Here is a 20454-nt window from a genome sequence, read left to right as displayed (position 1 = left end):
TATGTGCAAATGGAAGGGAGGTTGTTTTTTATTAACAAAATGCCCTTTTCCTCTATCTTCCATACCCTAATCCTGTGTGTGTGTGTGTGTGTGTGTGTGTGTGTGTGTGTGTGTGTGTGTGTGTGTGTGTGTGTGTGTGTGTGTGTGTGTGTGTGTGTGTGTGTGTGTGTGTGTGTGTGTGTGTGTGTGTGTGTGTGTGTGTGTGTGTGTGTTACTTAACACTTACAGTGAATTTACAAAAGATGTTGAAGACATAGGTTTAAGATGAAGGGGAAAAGATTTAATAGGAATCAGATGGGTCACTTTTTTACACAAAGGATGGTGGGTGTATGGAACAAGCTGCCAGAGGAGGTAGTTGAGGCTGGGACTGTCCCAGCATTTAAGAATTGGGCAGATACATGCATAGGACAGGTTTGGAGGGATATGGACCAAATGCTGACAGGTGGGACTAGTGTAGCTGGGACATGTTGGCCAGTGCGGGCAAGTTGGGCTGAAGAGCCTGTTTCCACACTGTATCACTCTATGATTCTATATTGAAAAACAGAAAATTGGAAACATTGCCTCTGCTCTCCCCTGTGTTACGGGTCTATCTTGTCCACAGTCCAGTTGCAAAAGGAAGCTATGCTAATTACTATTAGGTTCAGATGTTTTTTGTACAAGATAATTCTGCACTGTAAATCCTAATTAATGCGAGTTTAAACTAATCAGCCAATCTACTGGTCTGAACCGGTCCTTCCTAATCCAATTTGATTTTCTATTAAGGATCAGTGCCATATTTCCACTGAACATTAGCATGGAGTCGTTCAAATCTTTGAATAAACATTCTACTGTGGCGGTGGGAATGGGGGCCAGATAGAGGCAGCACCTCTGGAGGACATGGAGGATAGGAGACATTTGGGGTTGGAATCCGTCTTCAGCTCCATTGTCGTGGGGAGGGAGGGAAGGCTGGAAGGGAGGTGGGACGGCCAATGTCTGGCAAGTGATAGGTAGATACAGGGTTAGCAGGGGTTTGTGATTTGCAGATGTTTGACATCGCCCATTTTACACTGCAGTCCGAAATTATAATTATCTCCATTAAGCAATCAGCATAATCAGCCCAACTTGCCCACATCTATACTAATCCCATCTGCCTGCATTTGGTCATACCCCTCTAAACCTGTCCTATCCATATACCTGTCTAAATATTTCTTAAATGTTCCGATAGTACCTGCCTCAACTACCTCCTCCGGCAGCTCGTTCCGTACTCTACCACCCTTTGCGTGCAAATGTTACCCCTCAGGTTCCTATTAAATCTTTCCCCCCTCATCTTAAACTGATGTCATCTGGTTCTCGATTCCCCTAATCTTGGCAAGTGATTCTGTGCGTCCACCCGACCTATTCCTCTCAAGATTTTATACACCTCTATAACATCCCCCCTCATCCTCCTGCACTCCACGGAATTGAGTCCTAGCCTGCTCAACCTCTGCCTATACCTCAGGCAACGTCCTCGTATATCTCCTCTACACCCTTTCAAGCACTTGGAATGAACATCCAGGAAGAACTTTTGGAGAAATAAACACTGGAAACATTTGTGGGAGGATTCCCTCAAAAAGGTGAGCTCTTCAGCATTTCAAACCAGAATCTCTTTCAAGTCAGCAACAGTGTGGGTATGATGCAATGTATGAAGGACGTAAGTGTTTAAGTACCACAAATACCCATTCTGTGTGCTGCGGTTGAGACAAAACAAGTAGTTACACTGCTTAATGTGAACAGTAAACACAGCTCTTTAATTATTTCCAGGTTTCCCATTACAGCTTGTAACTTGCATCTGCCTGCATTACAGAGAGTGTGGAAAACTGAAGCCACTTTAGAAACATAGAAACATAGAAATTAGGTGCAGGAGTAGGCCATTCGGCCCTTCGAGCCTGCACCGCCATTCAATATGATCATAGCTGATCATCCAACTCAGTATCCCGTACCTACCTTCTCTCCATACCCCCTGATCCCCTTAGCCACAAGGGCCACATCTAACTCCCTCTTAAATATAGCCAATGAACTGGCCTCGACTACCCTCTGTGGCAGAGAGTTCCAGAGATTCATCACTCTCTGTGTGAAAAAAGTTCTTCTCATCTCGGATCTTTGTTGTAAAAAAAATGCTACAGAATTATAAGAACTTTTTTATAAGAGTATAAGATAATAAGATTATAAGAGTATTGTGAGCAATTTTGGGCCTCATATCTGAGGAAGGATGTGCTGCCACTGAAGATGGTCCCGAGGAAGTTTCCGAGAACGATCCCAGGAATGAGTGGGTTAACATATGATGAGCCTTTGATGGCACTGGACCTCTACTCACTGGAGCTTGGAAGGATGAGGAGGGACTTCATTGAAACTTACCGAATAGGGGAAGGCTTGGATAGAGTGGATGCCGAGAAGATGTTTTCACTAGTGGGAAAGTCTAGGACTAGAGGTCATAGCCTCAGAATTAAAGGATACTCCTTTCGCAAAGGGATGAGGAAGAATTTCTTTAGTCAGAGGGTGGTGACTCTGTGGAATTCTTAGCCACAGAAGGCTGTGGAGGCCAAATCAATGGATATTTTTAAGGCAGAGATAGATAGATTCTTGATTGCTGTGAGTGTCAGGGGTTATGGGGAGAAAGCGGGAGAATTGGGTTAGGAGGGAGAGATAGATCAGCCATGATCGAATGGTGGAATAGACTTGATGGGTCGAATGGCCTAATTCTATTCCTGTCACATGAACGAATGAACTTGTCAATGAAATGCTGACCAGCAGTATCTTTGTTAACTTCTAAGCATTTGTAAACATCAATGGAAGGGTCTCGACCCGAAACGTCACCTATTCCTTTTCTCCAGAGATGCTGCCTGACTCGTTGAGTTACTCCAGCATTTTGGGTCTATCATCAATGGACAAAGATAGAATAATCTCTTCCCCCTACTTGGGGAGGTGAGAGATAATCTTCTCCACTTTTAGACTTTCAGACTTTAGAGATACAGCGTGGAAACAAACCCTTTGGCCCTTTGTATGAAGCAGGATCTCGACCCGAAACATCACCCATTTTTTCTCTCCAGAGATGCTGCCTATCCCGCTGAGTTACTCCAGCTTTTTGTGTCTATCCTTTAGCCAATCAAGTCTGTGCCGACCCGCGATTAACCCGTACATTTGCACTATCCTACACACATGGGACAATTTACAATTTACAGAAATCAAAAAACCTACGCGGTCACAGGGAAAACATACAAATTCTGTACAGACAGCACCTGTAGTCAGGATCGAACCCAGGTCTCTGGTCTCGTAAGGCACCAATTCTATCGCTGTGCCACCAAGTCCTTTCCTTTTCAGATGGCGGAGTAGACTTGGTGGGCCAAATGGCCTAATTCTACTCCTATTCCTTATGACCTTGTGACCTTTACCATACACACACTAGCAACAATTTTAAACTTACACCAAGCTAATTAACCCACAATCCAGGACGTATTTGGAGTGAGGGAGGACACCAACGATCCAGGAGAAAACTAACACAGGTCATGGGGAGAATGTACAAACTCCATACAGACAGCACCCTTAGTCAGGATCAAACCTCGGGTGTCTAGCGTTGTAGGACACTAGATCTACCACGACGCTCATGTTATGCTGTGATATTATGCAATCCAGGATTGCAATTGGCAACATCAATGGTTAATAATGTGAATTGAACAATAGTAGATAGCGTAGATTGCAATACTTTACAATCTGGTCAAACTCAAGTACAATAATTAGGGCAAAGGGGAAGATACAGAGTGCAAAACGCAGTCTTTAGCTTTAGGTTGTTGTGCTGCTAAAGGCCAAGGTTAATTCCTAGCCAGCAATAGTATCCATTCCCAATGCTAAAATAAACATTAACTTACCATCAGCAGGCCACTTGCTGTCGGAGACTGATATATTTCAGTTCTCATGTTCTTCCCAGCTCATGCATTTATTAAATGTGACACGTTGAGAGCCATTTCTTATCCTCTTGTTAAGAAATGCAGAGGCCAGCAGCATCGAGCAGAAACAAAGTAGTTTTCACACACCAGCTTTGACAGAAGATTACTCTGACAGACTGGCCGAGTGAATTAGAAACAGCTGTTGCTAATGCATCCGCGCTGTGGCAATTCATCAGCCGTGTCAAACATCTTCTTAAGTTTGTGAGAACTGGGAAACCGATGGAGCATTCAGGGGCCTTGGACTGGGTTAGTTTAGTTTAGTTTAGAGATACCTGGTGGCTCTTTCTTACTAAGAACATGGAACCTAGGACATGGTACAGCACAGAAGCTGGCCCTTCGGCCCACAACATCTGTGCCGTACATGATGCAAAGGTAAACTAGTTGGAGATTGAGAGATTCTTGATTAATAAGGTGCCAGGGGTTATGGGGAGAAGGCAGGAGAATGACGTTGAGAGGAAAAGATAGATCGGCCATGATTGAATATCTTGACGGGCTTGATGGGCCCAATGGCCTAATTCTGCACCTAGAACTCATGAATTTATGAACTAATCTCATCTGTCTTCACAAGATCCATATCCCTCCATTCCCTACTCTTCTGTTTGGCATGTCGTAGCAAAGGGTCGAAGAAACAGAGCTGAACACGGCATGGTGCGGCACGGTGGCGCAGTGGTAGAGTTATTACCCTACAGCGCCAGATTCCCAGGTTTGATCTCGACTACGGGTGCTTGTCTGTTCCGATTTTGATGTTCTCCCCGTGACCACGTGGGTTTTCTCCGGGATCTCCTGTTTCCTCCCACACTCCAAAAATGTACTGGTTTGTAGGCTAATTGGCCTGGTAAATGTAAAAATTGGCCCTAGCGGGTGTTAATGTGTGGGGATCGCTGGTTGGCGCGGACCCAGTGGGCCGAAGGGCCTGTTTCCCCGCTGTATCTCTAAACTATTCTGTATGTTTCAATATGGTCCCCCCTCATTCTTCTAAACTTCAGCGAGTACAGGTCCAGATAATTGCCTTGGTAAAATTGTAAATTGTCCCTAGTGTGTCCCTAGGGAGACGAGGAAACACTTTTTCTCACAAAGAGTGGTGAGTCTGTGGAATTCTCTGCCTCAGAGTGCGGTGGAGGCAGATTCTCCAGATGCTTTCAAGAGAGAGCTACATTGGGCTTATAAAAATAGCGTAGTCAGGGGACATGGCGAGAAGGGAGGAATGGGGTACTGATTGGGGATGATCAGCCATGATCACATTGAATGGCAGTGCTGGCTCGAAGGGCCGAATGACCTACTCCTGCACCCATTGTCTATTGTCTATTGTCTCTTGTGTGTAGGAAAGTTTTAATGTGAGGGGATCACTGGTTGGTGTGGAGTAGGTGGGCCGAAGGGCCTGTTTCCGTGCTGGATCTCTAAACTAAACACTGCAAACTCCACACACATAGATAATATATAATAAACAAAGATCTGTCCATTAATAATCATGATGCTAGTGCAGAATCCTCAGATAGATACAAAAATGAGTAACTCAATGGGTCAAACAGCATCTCTGTAGAAAAGGAATAGGAAAGGAATAATGAAGGGATATGAACATAAAACTAGCAGAGAGAGAAAGAGAGAGAGGGAATGCAAGGGTTACTTGAAATGAGAGAAATCAATATTCATATCGCTGGACCATTGTGGGCTCCACCGTTCCTGGCATTCACTTCTTCCATAACCAACAATGAACCATTGTGGGCTCCACAATTCCTGGGATTCACTTCTTCCATAACCAACAATGAACCATTGTGGGCTCCACCATTCCTGGGATTCACTTCTTCCAGAAAATGGGTCACAGTTTAAGGATAAGGGGGAAGACTTTTAGGACTGAGATGAGAAAAACATTTTTCACAAAGAGAGTGGTGAATCTCTGGAATTCTCTGCCATAGAAGGTAGTTGAGGCCAGTTCATTGGCTATATTTAAGAGGAAGTTAGATGTGGCCCTTGTGGCTAAGGGGATCAGGGGGTATGGAGGGAAGGCAGGTACGAGATACTGAGTTGGATGATCAGCCATGCATATTGAATTGCAGTTCAGGCTCGAAGGGCCGAATGACATACTCCTGCACCTATTGTCTATGTTTCTATGTTTCTCTAACCAACAATGAACCATTCTGGGCTCCACTGTTGCTGGGATTCACTTCTTCCACAACCAACAATGAACCACTGTGGGCTCCACTTTTCCTGGGTCATCATGCAAGCACTGATTTGTTCTGTGGAGTCAGGGGAGAGGAAAACTCGAGGTATGAAAAGGTACAGAATGAATAAGAACCTCAGTGCAAGCACAGACAGTCCATGAAATGACATAGTTGAGGTTCGTGTTGTGTAGTGTTTGAGAGCCTGGTGATCGTTGTGAAGAGCTATTCATGAGGATGGTTTTCAGACTCCTACACCTTCTCCATATGCCTCTCCATATTAAACAGGCCTCTTCACTGTCTGTTTTTAAGTCACTTCTAAAAACCCATCTCTTCTCCGTGGCCTTTGATACACAGTAAGAACCAGTGGATGTGGTGTATCTGGACTTCCAGAAGGCTTTCGACAAGGTCCCACATAAGAGATTAGTATACAAACTTAAAGCACATGGCATTGGGGGTTCAGTATTGATGTGGATAGAGAACTGGCTGGCAAACAGGAAGCAAAGAGTAGGAGTAAACGGGTCCTTTTCACAATGGCAGGCAGTGACTAGTGGGGTACCGCAAGGCTCAGTACTGGGACCCCAGCTATTTACAATATATATTAATGATCTGGATGAGGGAATTGAAGGCAATATCTCCAAGTTTGCAGATGACACTAAGCTGGGGGGCAGTGTTAGGTGTGAGGAGGATGCTAGGAGACTGCAAAGTGACTTGGATAGGCTGGGTGAGTGGGCAAATGTTTGGCAGATGCAGTTTAATGTGGATAAATGTGAGGTTATCCATTTTGGTGGCAAAAACGGGAAAGCAGATTATTATCTAAACGGTGGCCGATTGGGAAAGGGGGAGATGCAGCGAGACCTGGGTGTCATGGTACACCAGTCATTGAAGGTAGGCATGCAGGTGCAGCAGGCAGTAAAGAAAGCGAATGGCATGTTGGCTTTCATAGCAAGAGGATTTGAGTATAGGAGCAGGGAGGTTCTACTGCAGTTGTATAGGGTCTTGGTGAGACCACACCTGGAGTATTGCGTGCAGTTTTGGTCTCCAAATCTGAGGAAGGACATTATTGCCATAGAGGGAGTGCAGAGAAGGTTCACCAGACTGATTCCTGGGATGTCAGGACTGTCTTATGAAGCAAGACTGGATAGACTTGGTTTATACTCTCTAGAGTTTAGGAGATTGAGAGGGGATCTTATAGAAACTTACAAAATTCTTAAGGGGTTGGACAGGCTAGATGCAGGAAGATTGTTTCCGATGTTGGGGAAGTCCTGGACAAGGGGTCACAGCTTAAGGATAAGGGGGAAATCCTTTAAAACCGAGATGAGGAGAACTTTTTTCACACAGAGAGTGGTGAATCTCTGGAACTCTCTGCCACAGAGGGTAGTTGGCTATACTTAAGAGGGAGTTAGATGTGGCCCTTGTGGCCAAGGGGATCAGAGGGTATGGAGAAAAGGCAGGTACGGGATACTGAGTTGGATGATCAGCCATGATCATATTAAATGGCGGTGCAGGCTCGAAGGGCCGAATGGCCTACTCCTGCACCTAATTTCTATGTTTCTATGTTTCTATGTAAGAGGTCGACTTTATTTACTTGATTTAATTTCTTTTTTGATTGCTTTATTGCGTGGTTAATATTTTTACTCATGTTTTATGTCTTTTAATTTATTGTTGTATTTTTGAGCTTTATGTGAGCTGTTATGTTATGTTCTGTTATGTTGTCTGTTTATGATGTCTTGTTTATTCCACTGTACAGCACTTTGTTCAACATTGGTTGTCTTAAAGTGCTTAACAAATAAAGTTGGATTGCATTGGATTCTTCCCAATGGTAGGAGTGGAGTGAGAGTGTGGTCTGTGTGAGACATTGTCTCGCAAGCAATGAGAATGAGCACTGTAAACCATCGCAGGCCAACCCTCCATGCCTTGTGGTCGCTGTGTCTCCGTCGGTCACATGCACGGTTTGGCCAGATTTCATCACAGGAAATGTGCCTCAGGTGCACAAAAATATTCAGCGCATCCATAGGTACCCACAGATAGGCGTAACTGGGAGGGAGCTGGAGACGTCAGGCACTGGGAGTGGGCCGGTAGCAGGGTGAACCGGGGTAATGCCTTCAAGGTCGTCTCCAGGAAATGCCCCCACCCCAGGACAGAAAGATGGCCGTGCAAGGAGAGGTGAGGGGAGGAAAGGGATACTGGTTTACGGGAACTGCTCTAGTACATCGAGCGAGCGGGCTGACCAGACTTTGGACTTTGATAATAGCGTCATTATTGGCAGTGCCCGCACGTGTTATATAAGCAAAAGAATTTCCCTGTGCAGTTGCATGTGGAACAAATAAAATACTATTGAACCATTGATGGTCTATGAAAAGTTGCCATCGGTTAGCACAAGGTCAGCAGCATAATCAAGGATGAGACACACCCTGGCCACCCCCTCTTCTCCCCTCACACATCGCGCAAAAGGCATAGAAGTGTGAAAACGCACACCTCCAGATTCAGGGACAGTTTCTATCCAGCTGTTATCAGGGAAACAAACCATCGTACCACAACCAGAGAGCAGTGCTGCACTACTATCAACCCCATTGGTGATCCTCGGATGATCTTTGATCTGACTTTACTGACTTTACTTTGTACTAAACATAATACCCTTATCATACATCTATACACTGTAAATGGCTATATTGTAATCACGCATTGTCTTTCCGCTGACTGGTTAGCACAAAACAAAAAAGCTTTTCACTGTACCTCGGTACACGTGACAACGAACTAAATGACTGATTCAGCAATCTTGATCAAAACACAAAGTGCAGTGGGCCAAGCAGCATCTGTGCAAGGAATTAATCACCAATGTTTCAGGGCAGTTCTGAACAAGGGTTCCTTCATGAAACATCGCTTGTCCATTCCCTCCATAGATGCTGCCTGACCACCAGAGTTCCTCCAGCACTTTGCAATTAGATCCATCGTGTAGCACTGCGAGTATGCATTTCTCGTCCTTTATTTTTTGAAGAACTATTGTATTGAGTTTCTGTCCACTTTCTCTAGATGGTGCAAAAAACGCCATGAGAGTATCCACAGGAATTGAGTACTGAATCTATGTTCTTTCAATGAAAAATAGATGACCTTTCAAAAAAAACCGAGGGAAACTCTGAGATGGCCAATTATTATTAATAATCACCACATGAGATTATGTTGTTCATTTCATAGAAACAAGGAACATTACATGCTGGTTTACCAAGGGAAGACACAATATGCCGAAGTAGATGAACTGGTGATAATCACAAACTCTGGGACCTTGCTCTGCATGGTTTGGTTATGATATGAGCCTCATGGCTTGACTTCCTATATTGCGTTGCCTGTAAAGCATTTGAGACTTTGACTAGAGTCCTAGAGACTTGGCGAATGCAAAACCTTCTTATTGTATTGTGGGTAAAATAGAAAAGCATGATGCATCAAACAACGGGAGGAGTGCCTTGAGGGGACCGATGTGAGGTGGGTGTGGGGGTGAACAAAGGTGGGCTTGGCGTGGTGGGATTCTTTTGTAACATTGTCAACGCCCTTTATGTGGTGACCCTTTGCATACCCTGTATGTGCAAAACATAGAATATTGCTGTGACTTTACACATGTGACAATAAAGTATCATTCATTCATTCATTTATTCATTCATTCATTCATTTTAAGTATAGAACAGAATAATAGATAACCATATAACCATATAACCATATCACAATTACAGCACGGAAACAGGCCATCTCGACCCTTCTAGTCCGTGGCGAACACGTATTCTCCCCTAGTCCCATACACCTGCACTCAGACCATAACCTTCCATTCCCTTCCCATCCATATAACTATCCAATTTATTTTTAAATGATAAAAACAAACCTGCCTCCACCACCTTCACTGGAAGCTCATTCCACACAGCCACCACTCTCTGAGTAAAGAAGTTCCCCCTCATGTTACCCCTAAACTTCAGTCCCTTAATTCTCAAGTCATGTCCCCTTGTTTGAATCTTCCCTACGCTCAGTAGGAAAAGCTTATCCACGTCTACTCTGTCTATCCCTCTCATCATTTAAAAAACCTCTATCAAGTCCCCCCTTAACTTCTGCGCTCCAAAGAATAAAGCCCTAACTTGTTCAACCTTTCTCTGTAACTTAGTTGCTGAAACCCAGGCAACATTCTAGTAAATCTCCTCTGTACTCTCTCTATTTTGTTGACATCCTTCCTATAATTAGACAACCAAAATTGTACACCATACTCCAGAATTGGCCTCACCAATGCCTTGTACAATTTTAACATTACATCCCAAGTTCTATACTCAATGCTCTGATTTATAAAGGCCAGCACACCAAAAACTTTCTTTACCACCCTATCTACATGAGATTCCACTTTCAGGGAACAGTGCACAGTTATTCCCAGATCCCTCTGTTCACCTACATTCTTCAATTCCCTACCATTTACCATGTATGTCCTATTTTGATTTGTCCTGCCAAGATGTAGCACCTCACACTTATCAGTATTAAACTCCATCTGCCATCTTTCAGCCCACTCTTCCAACTGGCATAAGTCTCTCTGTAGACTTTGAAACTCTACTTCATTACCCACAACCCCACCTATCTTAGTATCATCTGCATACTTACTTATCCAATTTACCACACCATCATCCAGATCATTGATGTACATGACAAACAACAGTGGACCCAACACAGATCCCTGTGGCACCCCAATAGTCACTGGCCTCCAACCTGACAAACACCCATCCACCATTACTCTCTGGCATCTCCCATTCAGCCACTGTTGAATCCATCTTGCTACTCCACCATTAATACCCAACCATTGAACCTTCTTAACCAACCTTCCATGAGGAACCTTGTCAAAGGCCTTACTGAAGTCCATATACACAACATCCACTGCTTTACCCTCATCAATTTCCCGAGTAACATCTTCAAAAAATTCAAGAAGATTAGTCAAACATGACCTTCCAGGCACAAATCCATGTTGACTGTTCCTGATCAGACCCTGTTTATCCAGATGCTTATATATATTATCTCTAAGTATTCTTTCCATTAATTTGCCCACCACTGACGTCAAACTAACAGGTCTATAATTCCTAGGTTTACTCTTAGACCCCTTTTTAAACAATGGAACAACATGCGCAGTACGCCAATCCCCCGGCACTATTCCCGTTTCTAATGACACTTGAAATATTTCTGAAATATATAACTTGTTAAGTTATGCAACATTTGTCCAAAATTCATCTTAAGTTTTATTTATGAAAAATCTGCAGTTACTTAAGCTTCTGACATATAGATATAAGTAACTGATGGCAGTGATGTAACATCCTGTTTGTCTCCATGAATCATTCCTTGATGTCTTACCGTTAGACAGCAAAGTAAAATTAATTGTGGAAACTGTCTGCTTATAAAAAAGTATCTGTGGACTCAATCTATCTGCATCCATATTCAAATTATTTTCATAACTCATTGCCAAAGTGTTTCTGCTTGGGCAAGCCAGTGAATTGTTTCCTATAGATAGTCACACAAAGCTGGAGTAACTCAATGGGTCAGGCAGCATCTCTGGAGAAAAGGAACAGGTGACATTTCGGGTCAAGACCCTTCTTCAGACTAGGAGTCGGTACACAAAAAAGGTGGAGAAACTCAGCGGGTGCAGCAGCATCTATGGAGCGAAGGAAATAGGCAACGTTTCGGGCCGAAACCCTTCTTCAGACTTCAAAGTGGTCAAAATTGTTTCCTGTTCTTTGGAATCAACTGTGATTCAATGATAGCACTCATCTCAAAGGAAAAATCCTTGCCCTATTCTGGCATTTGAGTACCAAATCTAACTTTCTACAATGGAAAATAGATGGCCATTTAAAGAAAAACTGGGGAAATCTCCGAGATGGCCAATTATTATTAATAATCACTACATGATATTATGTTGTTCATTTTGTAGAAAAATTTAACAGCAGATGCTGGTTTACCAAGGAAAGACACGAAATGCTGGAGCAACTCAACGGTTCAGACAGCATCCCTAGAGAACGTGGACAGGTGACCTATCTGGTTGGGACCCTTCTTCAGACACCACAGTATAGTAGTCAAAATGCAGAAACAAGGAACTGCAGTTGCTGATTACCAAGGAACAGCAGTCGAAATGTATAAACAATGAATTGCAGATGGCGGTTTACTAAGGAAAGTGGTCAAAATGTTACATAGTTGCATGGTGATAAGTGGAATATTGAAATTCACAGGTCCGTTGCTCGCTCTTCTTTTCATACAATGTTTTAAAAGACTTTCTTTAACTGCAACATACTGGTAATCCTTGAAATATGTATAAGAAGGAACAAGATGCTGGTTTAAACCAAAGGTAGACACAAAAAGCTGGAGTAACTCAGCGGGACAGGAATGAGTGACTTTTCGGGTCGAGACCCTTCTTCAGACCTTTCTTGAGATATGGTCATCCTATGTGAAAGAAGAATATGCAAAGTAATAATCAAGCCTGCTCTATCCTCAAACCACCTGCAACCTTTAGACCACTTTAAGCTTTAAAGATACAGTGCAGAAATAGCCCCTTCGGTCCACAGTCTGAATAAGGGCTCCGACCCGAAATGTCATCTATTCTTTCTCTCCAGAGATGCTGGCTGACCTGCTGAGTTACTGCAGCATTTTGTGTCTCTCTAGGGTATAAACCAGCATATGCATTTCCTACCTGCACATGTATTCTATATCGCTGTACTTCACCATCTATATGTCCCGTTTTCCTTTCCCCTGACTCTAGTCTGAAGAAGGGTCTCGACCCAAAACATCACGCTTTCCTTCTCTCCAGAGATGCTTCCTGTCCCGCTGAGTTACTCCAGCATTTTGTGTCCATCTTGGGTATAAACCAGTATCTGCAATTCCTTCCTAAACATATATTCTAGTGAGACTGCCCTTGATTCTGGCAGAATGGACACATATAACTAGCATCTTCAGTCTGAAGAAGGGTCTTGATCCAAACACGTCACCTATTCCTTCGCTCCTTAGATGCTGCCTCACCCGCTGAATTTCTCCAGCATTTTTGTCTACCTTCCACTCCATTAAGATCAGTTCAGTTTCAATTCACTTCAGTTTAGCTGGCTGTCACGTGTACCGAGGTACAATGAAAAGCTTTTGTTGTGTACTAACCAGTCAGCAGAAAGACAATACACAATTACAATCGATCCATTTACATAATAAGGGGATAACATTTAGTGCAAGGTAAAGCCAGCAAAGTCCGATCAAGTTTAGTCCAAGGGTCACCAATGACCCTTGTAGTTCTGCACTGCTCGCTGGTTGTGGTAGGATGATTCAGTTGCCTGATAACAGCTCATGTGAACGAGACTAAATGGGTGGCCTTTTCATAAATGTTAAACCAATCATTTAAACTTATTTTAAAATCTAGTTGAATGGAGGATAGGTTTGAGCTACGGAATCATGCCCTCCTAAATTTAAGTAGTCATGAGCAGCTTTGGCAGAGAACAATGAGTTTGAGAGGAAGAGAACTAACTCATAGAACAAAAGAGAGGTGACGGTTCATGCTGATAGAATAGATTTTCGGAGTCATTATTTTTAATGGAAAATCCCTTGCAATGTATGGCAGAGTTGCTCATGTTACGTGCCATTTGCTCTGCAGTAGTATTTATTTGCCCTATTGCCCACACAGGAAGTTTGCAACACAATACAGTAGACTCCAGACTACCATAATCAGAGCCCTTATCCTGTCTGAGACTTGAATACAATTTCCCTGCAAGTGAACAAGAGGAAGCAACTTCCAAAGCAAAATAGTCAACATTTATAACCAGTCAGCAGTTTTTGGGGAGAGTTTTAACAATCATATCGGCCACAAACCTTGTGCAAAAGAGACTTGGAAATAGCATGACGCCCAACTTAATAAGTTAACATAATATTTGTAAGAATAATCTTTTAGAATTTAGAGATACTGTTTGGGAACAGGCCCTTCGGCCCACCGAGTCTGCACCGACAAGCGATCCTATCCTATACATTACCTACACACTATCCTATACACTAGGGACAATTTTACGATTTTACTGTAGCCAATTAACCTACAAACCTGCGCATCTTTGGAGTGTGGAAGGAAACCTGAGCACCCTGCAGAAAACCCGCACATGTCAAAGGGAGAACGTGGAAACTCTGTACAGACAGCACGTGTAGTCAGGATCGAACCTGGGTCTTTGGCGCTGCAAGGCAGCAACTCTAACGATGCGCCACTTTGTGCCATAACTAACTACATTGACAATTGTGGCAAGTCTTGCATGCTGTAATTGGCTACAAAGCAAAGATGGCAAGAATTGCTGGTAACAATATGGCCCTCCTCAATGAGCTCAAAATATTCTATACTCACTTTGAACAGAAAGTCGGTAGAATAATGAAACCTTACCCGGAATTCTCTGCCACAGAGTGGAATTCTCTGCTACAGAAGGCGGTGGAGACCAATTGACTGGATGTATTCAAGAGAGTTAGATATAGCTCTTGGGCCTTACGTAATCAAGGGATATGGAGAAAAAGCTGGAACGGGGTACTGATTCTGGATGATCAGCCATGATCATATGGAATGGTGGTGTTTTTTTGAAGGGCCTTCACCTATTTTCTATGTTTCTATGCTTCTAATTGTTGGCAACAATGCATCCCTCCCCGATCTCAATATATTCTATACTCACTTTGAACAGAAGGTCAGTAGAATCGGTCACCTGACCTGACTTCCTCAGGTGCACGTGTAGTCATGGTTACTGCCGTATGGTTCAGCCTACCTGAGTGAACCCGGACAAATTCGACTAGCTTGGATGAAGTCTTCACTGTATCCACAGAACCTGTGAGGTCCAGCTGGTGGAAGTATTCACAGACATTTAAAACTTCTCCCTACATCAATCTGAAGTCCTCACCTGCTTTAATAAGACCACCATCATCACAGTGCCAGAGAAAACTGAGGTAGTGTTCCTTAAAGTGCGGATCTGACATCCACCATCACAAAGTGCTTGATGGGAACAGCAGATGCTGGTTTAAACCGAAGATAGACACAAAAAGCTGGAGTAACACAGCGGGCCAGGCAGCATCTCTGGAGAGAAGGAATGGGTAACGTTTTGGGACTGGATGGGTCTGAAGAGGGTTCTTGACCTGAAATGTCACCCGTTCCTTCTCTCCAGAGATGCTGCCTGGCCTGCCTGCCCAAATTACTCCAACTTTTTGTGTCTATGAATTTCTTCGAGTGGCTGGTCATGGCAGACATCAGCTCCAGCTACCCAGACAACATTGATTCACTACAACTTGCCTATTGCCACAACAGGTCCATGGCCGATGCTGTCTCCTGAGCCCTTCATTTATTCCTGGAACAAAAAAAGACACAAAGTGAATTTGAGTTGAATTTAATGTCACCTGTACTGAGCTACCGTGAAAAACTTTAGTGCTTGGGAAAACAGTTGGTCCAACCTGAAGGTTGAATTTAGGTTTCACCCTGAATATCAGTCGCACAGTTATAGGTCTAGGTGTTTGTTTTGCATGCTATCTAAACAGATCAGATGTACTGAAACAACCCCAAATTTTGTGGACATTCAAAGGGTGTTTTAGTTTAGTTTAGTTAAGATTAGTTTAGTTTAGTTATGTTTATTGTTATGTGTCCCGAGGTACAGTGAAAAGCTTTTGTTGCGGAAAGACAATACATAATTACAATCGAGCCATCCACAGCGCACAGATACATGATGAAGGGAATAACGTGAATGCCGTTTAATGCAGACAAAGTCCAGTAAAGTCTGATCAAAGATAGTCCGAGGGTCTCCAATGAGGTAGATCATAGTTCAGGATCTAGATGTTGGTAGGATGATTCAGTTGCATGAAAACAGATGGGAAGAAACTGGAGGTGTGCGTTTTCACACTTCTGTATTTCTTGCCTGATGGGAGATGGGAGAAGAGGGAGTGACCAGGGTACGATTCATTCTTACTTATGCTGGTCTCTCCAGAGCCAGCACATCCTTCCTCAGATATGTGACCCAAATTTGCTCACAGAACATCCAGAAGCTGCAAGGCGTACCCCAGCTATGCCTGCCACCTCCGCTCTGTCCGCCTCGGCCTACATGGTCACCCGGTTGCTAAACACTTAAACTACCTCTCCCAATCCCATGCTAACCTTTCTGTCCTGGGCATCCTACACTATCAAAGTGAAGTCCAATGCAAATTGGAACACCACCTCATATTTCGCTTGGGCAGCGGTAGGAATATTGATGTAACTAACCAATTCATGCCTGCTTTCCCTCTCTCTCCATCCCTCCCCCAGCCTAGTTCTCCAACCAGTCTGACTGTCCTCTTGATTAAATGTTATCTCTGCATGCCTCGTTTTCACCTTATCTCAGCTAACGTGAATACATTCTACATTTTTCTTCACCTTTGTTCTCTCGTTTTCACACCTTACCCTTCCATATCTCTGTGTCTCCCTCTCCCCGACTCTGTGTCACCCAATCCTTCTCTCCAGAGATGCTGCCTGTCCTGCTGAGTTTCTCCAGCATTTTGTGTCTATCTTCTGTGGCTTATATGGCCCTGTATGTACAAACCTGTATGTCTTTGGTGTGTGGGAGGAAACCGGAGATCCCGGAGAAAACCCACGCAGTCACGGGGCGAACATACAAACTCAGGATCGAACCCAGGTCTCTGGCGCTGTAAGGAAGCAACTCTACCACTGTGCCACCGTGCTGCTCTTCTCTGGCATTGCAAGGTAGTGGAGACACATTTTGTTTCATGTCTAAGACACAATATACTAGAGTAACTCAGCAGGTCAGGCAGCATCTCTGGATGAAAAGCACAGGTGATAGAGTCATAGAGTGATGGAACCAGCCTTTCAGCCCAACTTGCCCACACCGAACAACATGGTCCAGCAGCACTACTCACACCTGCCTGCATTGGTCCATATCCCCCAAACGTCCTATCCTTGTAAATTATGTCACCGGAGATGTTGCCTGCCCGCTGAGCTACCCCAGAATTTTGTGTCTAACTTCAGTGTAAACCAATATCGTCAGTTCCTTTCTACACATAGTTTCACGTTGTAGATGGTTTATAAATGCAACCAATAATATAGCTACCTCAATACCACTAACCACGCCTTAGTTACCAATTATAATAACGCCTTCTTCTCGTTCTGCACGGTACAGTAACAGACTGGAGACAGTGAGTGCTGATGTGTGTTTAACCCTGTGTTCTCATTAAAGACTAGTGTAAAGTACAAGTGTGTTTGATCACATATTTACACACGTCTAGTCAGTTCTATGGATTCTAAATTGGAGGCAAACCTTCCCCTCGAAGTTTTAACTCCTAATTCTGCCTTCCGTGGCTGTTAAAATTGCAAACATGATGTTGAAATATGTATTTGGACAAAGCTTACACTTATGCATGCACTCGAATCCCTCCCTCAGGCCAAACATGGCTCCAAAATTCCAGTTTGTCTTATGAGTGAAGAGGAAGTAGATTGGTTGCTTAAAGAAATAGGGTTGTTGGCAAATAACCCAACAGATAAAATATTGAGTAGTTCTGTTATTATAAACTTATTCAATAGAATGTAATGGATATCTATACAACTCACTCGAAAACTCAGACAGTGAGACCCTCGTGTCTTTCTTGCTGGCTAGACTGATGTAAGGTTGATTGTGGCTCCTGTTTCCAAAGCCTGGTTTAATGCTGAGGCTCTATAAGACGTTGGTAAGGCTGCATTTGGAATATTGTGAGCAATCTTGGGCACCATATCTGAGGAAGGATGTGCTGGCTCTGGAGAGGGTCCAGAGGAGGTATATAAAAATGATCCCAGGAATGGGTAAGTTAACCTACGATGAGCGTTTGTCGACACTGGCTAAAGTTTAGAAGAATGAGGGGGGACCACATTGAAACATACAGAATAGTTTAGATATAGCAAGGAAACAGGTCCTTCGGCTCAACTGGGTCCGCGTCAACCAGCGATCCCTGCACATTAACACCCGCTAAGGACAATTCTTACATTTACCAAACCAATTAGCCTACAAACCTGTACGTCTTTGGAGTGTGAGAGGAAACTGAACTCGGAGAAAACCCATCCAGGTCATGGGGAGAATTTACAAACTCCGTATAGACAGCACCTGTAGTCGGGATCGAACCCGGGTCTCTGGCGCTGCATTTACTGTAATGCAGCAACTCTACCGCTGTGCCACCATGACCTGTGAAAGGCTTGGATAGAGTGGATGTGGAGAGGAAGTTTCCACTAGTGGGAGAGTCTAGTCTAGAGGGCATAGCTTCAGAATTAAAGGATGGTATTTTAGGAAGGAGATGAGGAGAAAATTCTTTAGACATTCTGTGGAATTCTTTGCCACAGAAGGCTGTGGAGACCAAGTCAGTGGATATTTTTAAGGTAGAAATAGATAGATTCTTGATTAGTATGGGTGTCAGAGGTTATGGGGAGAAGGTAGGAGAATGGGGTTTGAAGGGAGAGATAGATCAACCATGAATGAATGATGGAGTAGACTTGATGGGCCGAATGGCCTAATTCATAGTCATTAAGTGAAACAGTGTGGTATCAGGCCCTTTGGCTCAACTTTCCCACACCGGCCAACATGTCCCAGTTACACTAGTCCCACCTGCCAGTGCTTGGTCTATATTCTACTCCTATCACTCTGGACCTTATGCCCTTTTAACCCTATGACCTTAAGACCTTCCTGGTACTCCTATGAATGTAGTCTCTATCTGTGCATGGTTATGCAGCCTTTAATTTGTATATCTTTCCTGGGCTTAAGGCAAGGATTCCTCGTAAACAAATAATCCATACAAAATGCATACAAAGGAAAGCCTACACACCAATGAAGAGGCAATCAATTGGAACAAGTTATTAGAATGAAAGGAGTTACGAGAGAAACAAGAAAAACAAGAAATTCAATTGTGATATAATCAAAAATATAATCATCAGATTGAAGGGAGACAAAAGGAACTGCAGATGCTTATTTACAAAACAAGGTGCAAAGTGCTGGAGTAACAGAGAGTCAGGCTGTATATCTGGAGAACCTGAATAGATGACTCTACGAGTCAGGAAAGGAAGGGTTTGAGGAAAATTCCCAACAGGAAACATCACCTATTCATGATCTACATCATGGGCGGCACGGTGGGACAGCGGTAGAGTACCTGCCTTACTGCACTTACAGTGCCTGAGACTTGGGTTAGATCTCGACTACGGGTGCTGTGTGTATGGAGTTTGTACGTTCACCCCGTGACCTGTGTGGGTTTACCCTAAGATCTTCAGTTTCATCCCACACTCCAAAGACATACAAGTTTGTAGGTTAATTGGCTTGATAGACAGCAAGTCTAAATTGTCCCTAGTTTGTGTAGGATAGTGTTAATGTGCGAGGATCGCTCCGAAGACTCAATGGGCTGAAGGGCCTGTTTCCGCTCTGTATCTCTAATTGAAACTGAAAACAACTACAGATATGCTGCCTGACCTGCTGAGTTACTCCAGCACTTTTTGACTGTTTTTGTTCACCAGATTGATGTTTCTTGATATTTTGAAGTAAAAGTTTCCATACCATCAAGAGTGACACAGTGGGGTGGCTGATAGAGTCGCTGCCTTACAGCACCAGAGACCAGGGTTCGATCCTGACCTCGGGTGCTGTATGTGTTCCCCTTGCTATTGTGTGGAAATTTCCATCCACATTCAAAAGACATGTGGGTTTGTAAGTGAATTGGCCTCTGTAAATCACCCTTCATGTGTAGGGAGTGGATGAGAAAATGGGATAACATGGAACTAGTGTGAAGCGGGGATTGGGGGCAGGCTAGGACTTTATTCCTTGGAGCACAGGGTGATGTTATGGAGTTGCATAAGATCATGAGCGGGGATAGATAGGGTGAATGCCCACAGTAGGGGAATCAGGAAACAGAGGACATAGGCTTAAGTTGAGAGGGGAAAGGTAATAAGTTAATACAGGTGAGGGGGGTTTTCGATAGGCAGATGTTTGGACAAAGGCCAGGGATGAAAAGACAGAAGGTGTGAGACAAAAGGATTGAAGAGTTGTGAAGTGTGAAGCCAGAGGAAGGAATGTAGGTGGAAGGAAAGGGGGAGGACAGAAATAGGCATGAGCCCAGGTGGGGCATAGATGAAAGAGGGTCAGGAACATAGAAGGGTGGGAGACGAAGGTACAGTGGGGTTGTAGTTACCTAAAATTGGATAATTTAATGTTCAGACCATTGAGTTGTAAGCTACCCAAGATACTATGAGGTACTGTTCCTCCAGTTTGTGTGCGGTCTTTCTCTGGCACTGGAGGAGGCCTAGGACAGAAAAGTCAGTACGGGAATGTGAAGATGAGTTGCAATGGTTAAAATGAGCTTTC

This window comes from Leucoraja erinacea, chromosome 2 (assembly GCF_028641065.1).
Source record: "Leucoraja erinacea ecotype New England chromosome 2, Leri_hhj_1, whole genome shotgun sequence".
Taxonomy (NCBI): Eukaryota; Metazoa; Chordata; class Chondrichthyes; order Rajiformes; family Rajidae; genus Leucoraja; species Leucoraja erinaceus.
The sequence above is the reverse complement of the archived record's forward strand: the minus strand, read 5'-3'. Positions refer to the sequence as shown.